At 38.6% G+C, this 5,523-nt stretch overlaps 1 pseudogene; it reads right to left on the minus strand.

Annotated features, from left to right (window-relative positions):
* Nucleotides 1-1,303: 1,303 nt before the first annotated feature.
* Nucleotides 1,304-1,714, minus strand: LOC132224423 (mitochondrial import receptor subunit TOM20 homolog; annotated as a pseudogene).
* Between the last annotated feature and the right edge of the window lie 3,809 nt (nt 1,715-5,523).

The following is a 5,523-nucleotide window of genomic DNA, read 5'->3' on the forward strand; positions in this document are numbered from 1 at the left end:
AAATACTTATTGAACAAATGAATGAAATAAGAAAAATAATTGCAACTATGATAAGTACTAAGAAGGAAATAATCAAGCTGATAACAGACTTTCAACCTTGGCTACATATTAAAATTACTGGAGGAGCATTTATAAATACAGATAATCTGGGCCTCATCTCAGAGATTCTGATTTACATGATATAAAAAGGACCTGGTAATGCTTATAAAAATATTTCTACATAATTCTTAATATGAGGTAAAGCCTGAGAACCAATGAGTTTGAGGGTATGGGAGGCAGGTAACCTGCATGAGATAGGACCTACAGGGAAGGCTTAAATGAATAATACCATTCTGAGATAATTTAAATGGAAATCTGAAGGACAAAAGGAAGCATGGGGAATTTAGGCCATGGGTCAGTTTTAATTCCTGGTGGGAGGCAGAGCGAGAATGAAAGCACTGAAGCAGGAATGAGCTTGGTGTGTTCTCACAATAGAAGGCTGGTGCATTCAGGTGGTACAGAATGGGCAAGGGTAAGAATGAAACAAGATGGAGGTTAATAAATACCCAAGGGCCATATTATGCAGAGTCTTGTATGCTATGGGAAGGAAATTGGACTTTATACATGAGATAGGGGCCATTGGAAGGTTTTGAGGAGGGAATGCTTTGATCTGACTTATTATTTTCTAAAGATTGTTGTAGCTGCTGTGTGGATGACATGAGTGAAAGCTGGGAAACACTTAAGAAGTTGTTGTGGTAGTCTAAGAGGGACTTGATGGTGCCCTGAATTAGGCTGCTGCCTAATGTCACTCCATTTAGATAGCAGAAGCCTGAGAGTGGTACAAAAATCCATTCTTTTGTTTATCTCAAAGATTTTAATACCCAGTTTTGATAGACAAACTCACATTTCCATCAAATTTTCTTATGTGCAACAAAATGTACTAGTTTAAAAAATGTGTATTCTTCAACCTTCCTCTACTTTTTTTGCTTTTCAAAACTGAGCACTAGATATTTTTGATGTACATAATATGATAATATGTGTCCATTTTAGTTGCATGTTTTAGGAATAAACAAAATCCATGATATTTTGGTAAGTCATAGTGTATTTATAAAATGAAAAGCTCTCTATCAAAATACACTCTTCACTGGGAAAAATAAAAACAAGACAAATAGATCTATGCAAAGTAAAAATTAACTTTGGTAGATTTTAGTGTAGAACAGTCCATAGCAAACATATTTGCCCTTATTCCCCCATAGCTGTTCATCTTCCAAGTCAAGATTTTAAAAATATTTTTAATTGAGATTAATATGTTGACATTTGTTTCTCATTCCACATCATCTTCAGCCAAGCTCTGAACACTTATAATTCTACAACTAATTATTGGAAGCTTAGAAGCATCTGCTACACTGGTGGTGGGAGTGTTTGCTGTAACATTTGCAGTAACTTCTGTGGCTGTCTACACACCACAATTACATTGGTCAGATGATCTACACCCTTTTCATATTCACCTTGGGCTGTATTTCATCAAGGAAAAATTTCTGAACAGCCTCAGCACCTTTAAGGTCAGGTCATTTGGAGAGTCCAGCTCTCTCCTTGACAAACTTTTGTTTCTTTCTTTGTTCTCTGAGCCTGTTCTTGAAGTTGGGATCATTCTGTCTCTTGGTCAAAGTAAATGCAGTACCTGATGAAGAGGGCACTGCACATGCGCGGCGATGGCACTGTTCAGGCCCACCATCCTTTCTCCACCACTGAGAGAGGTCAGCGGCTGAGGGGGCCAGGGAAAAAGCCATTTGTTACTAACCCTCAGAGCTGATAGCGCTGCTCAAACTGACGCCTGCAGCGAGGGAACAGTAAAGGTTGAAGGCCCAAAAAATCCATTCTGCTCATATAAACACACTATCAAGACCATTGTTTTCTGGAAAACTTTCGAAGCTAAGATTCTGTATATTGCTAATTCTGTGATCAGTGGATCAGTGGTTGGAATACATATGCCATGACTTGCCCTAGGGATAAATGGCCCTGTTGATCAGTTGCAGGGGTGGGGAAACTTTTTTTCTGCCAAGGGCCATTTGGATATTTATAACATTATTCACACGCCATACAATATCATCAAGTTAAAAATTAGCCTGCTTTATTTGGTCAAACATTTAATTAACTCACCCCTAGTGCCTTGGCAAGATCAGACCAAATGATTTCGTGGGCCTTAGATCAGACGTTCCCTACCCCAGAGTTAATGGGTTAATAGGAAAGATGCTAACTGGAAAACAATACAATGTTGAATGGGCTTACTAAATTTTAAAGAACCTAACTAATCCACAGCACTGGGTCTTTTATGTTTACTATTGGGAAGAGGGACAGGGAGAGAAAGAGAGAGGAACTCTGTGCGCTAGAGAGAGTTTATAAATTAGAGGAAGAGATCAAGACATGAACACAAATAGAAATAACACAATAGAGAATGAGGTTAAGTATATGAAGGGAGAGATAAATACAGTCAACTATTTCTATCATTTATTTAGCACACAATTTATGCTGAGCACTGTGTTGGGTGTTTGACATATGTTCTCATTTAATCGTCCAAATTCTATGGAATAGATAATATAATCACCCATGATAATCATGATAATGATGGTGATAATAACAGCTAACATGAAATTAGTGCTTCATATCAGCCAGTCACTAGGTTAGGTGTTTTGAAATATTTTATATATGTAAATCTTCAGTCTACAGATGAGAATAATTTGGCCCAGAAAGGGTAGGTGTCTTATCCAAGATCGCAGACCTGGGTAGGTGCAGCTCTGATATTCAGGTTTGACTCTCAAACCCAGACTCTAAAGTGTTGTGGGAGTTCAGAGCAGACAGGTCCTACCTTGCTCTGGGAGGTGCATGTGTGCAGGGAGGAAGCCACAAAAAAGGAAGAAAGGAGTAAAGATGAGGAAGGAGAGGCCTATTCAGGGCCCACCAAGTGGCTCCACTTGTAAGAGCTGAGGCTGTGTGATGGGAAATGGCAAGGCAGTTCTCCTTCCCCTTTTTGCTCCTAATCACCTCACCTGTGCCAGCCAGGCTCTGAGCCTACCATCAAGATTGTTTTGTCACTCAAGGCTTGATATTGAGGTGCCTTGTTCTTCCTAAGGCACCCAGAAGTTCAAACAGCCTTAATTCCACTCCAACGTATGACAAGATTATAGATTTTTAAAACTCAAACCATAATGAGTAGGAAGTTGGCAGTCACCTCTTTTAGCTTTCTTCAGTGGAAGCAGTCCTTGAGCATTTAGAACATATACAAGGTTTGAAAAGAACAAATAATCCAGAAGAGCCAGCAACCAGCACCCTGCACAACACCTCATCAAGCCAACAAAGAAAGGTCATCATGAAACACTGCTTGTAACAGCAAAAATTTGCCAATGATCTAAATAACCATCAATATATATTAATTAGATAAATTAGAAAACAACCATAGAAAAGAACACTATGTTTTTGTTTAAAAGGATGAGGTAGAACTATATGTTCTGACAAGGAAAGATGTTTCCAAAAGATTATAAGTGAAAAAAGCGGTCCCAAAACAGTCTCTATAGTATGATTCTATTAAGTCACAGATTCATATTTATGTTTGCACAAAACTGTTAACCAGTTATCTGGTATGTTGTAGGCATAGATTTACACAGGATCTTGCACTTTCTAATTTGTATACCTTTGCATGCTGTTGACCTTTACAACAAGCCAATATTACTTTTATAATTGGACAAACTATAATAGCTTCCATTTTGCAAAACAAAAGGCTCCATCTTAGATTATCCTTTATCTAGCCTGTCTTTTATAAACATAACATATCTTGTATTCAGTAGTGCATCTGAAATTGTTTCCTAAAACTTTCTCATGAATGAACTATGATAAGACAGCAACATATTAAGAATAACACACGTCAAATAGGTTAGCATTTGATTAAATAATTTTACTCAAAATATAGGTGGCAACCAGCATAAAATTCTCCAGAGAAAGGCCATAGGGATTTTCCACTTTTATTAATAACTTAAATGACACATAAAATGTACTTACCACGTCTGAAAATGATTCAAGGCTGGCAGGGATAACAGATATATTGGAGAACAAAATTGAGATTCAAAATGAGTTCAGATGGACTGGAATAGTGGGCTAAAATTAAAAAAAAATAAGGTGAAATTTATAAAATAAAGAAAACACAACCTCAGTTTAAAATTTTAAAGTCTATAGTGTAAGACCAGAATAAGGTAAGCATGGCTTGGTGGCAGCTTACATAATAACAAACAAATAAACAAACCAAAAAAGTTGTAGGGGTCTGAGATGACCCAAAAGCATAAATTGAGTCAGAAATTTAATGTAGCTAAATTATTCAACTGCTCAGAACAGAGCATAATTTCCAGTTGTATTAATCAAAATATGGTTTCTGGATCCCACAATACAGTTTTCACACTGCAATCTGTGCTGTTTCCTCCTGGAATCTCTTATTTAATTCTAGGCACCACATTTTAGAAGGGCCACTGAGAAAGTGGAAGATATCCAGAGGAAGGCCACAAGATTGATGAAGGGATGCAAAACCACCCCATAACAGGAGCATCTCTGGAAGGGACCAGAGACATGTACCCTGAAAAAGAGAATTGTCAGGGGACATATAAGATATCCACTTGCTTTCAAATCTCAAAAGTGTTTTACTATAGAATGCATATAATTATTCTGGGTTGCCCAGGTGACAGAACTTAGGCTAATGCTGCCCAGTGGTGGCAAGGAGGAAGATTTTCAGTAAACCTATCTATCAAAAGACTTTCAAACCTTGAGATGGTCCTGCAAGAGCCTGAGTAGGCTAGTGAGGCAGTGAGTGCTTTAAGTCAAGAGTGGATGAACAGATACCCAGTGGTGGAATTACATTTACTGGGTCCCTTTCAGCTGTATAAGATTGCATCTCTTTCTCCTATTCTCCATGTCACCAATTCCACTCTACTGCCTCCTCTGACCAATGATCCCTCTCTCTGCAATCTGCAGAGTGATAAGGACAGCTCAGCAGGAACTGCTCGGACTTCGGCTCTTGTTTATTATTGTACAAAATCTATGCAGGGAAAACCCATAGCAGGACCAAATGGCTATGTCTTATAATGTGATTCCCCCCCCCCCATAAGATAGATCCTCCAATGGATTTCAATCTCACTTCTTGTAAATGGAAGTCATCACAATGGTGGACAAAACCCCAAATTAGCTGCCCTTGTGACTTCTCTGACCTCCTATCCTATTACCCTTTCTCTTGTTCACTCCGCTCTGGTTACACACATGCTTCTTGACTGTTTCTTAAATGCCAGGCATGGTCCTAACTTGGGGGCTTTGTTCCTGTTGATCTTTCTGGCTGAAATGCTCTTCTCTGAGATGATACTGGAATGGCCCTCTCCCTTACTTCCTTCAGAGCTGGACTCAAAGATCATCTTCCCAGTGAAGTCTCCCCTGACCACCCTCTTTAAAATTGTTGGCCATACTTCTCCCCATATCAAAACTCCTTATCAGCCCATCTTAAGGTGTTTTTCC

Source organism: Myotis daubentonii, chromosome X, assembly GCF_963259705.1.
Source record: "Myotis daubentonii chromosome X, mMyoDau2.1, whole genome shotgun sequence".
NCBI classification, from domain to species: domain Eukaryota; kingdom Metazoa; phylum Chordata; class Mammalia; order Chiroptera; family Vespertilionidae; genus Myotis; species Myotis daubentonii.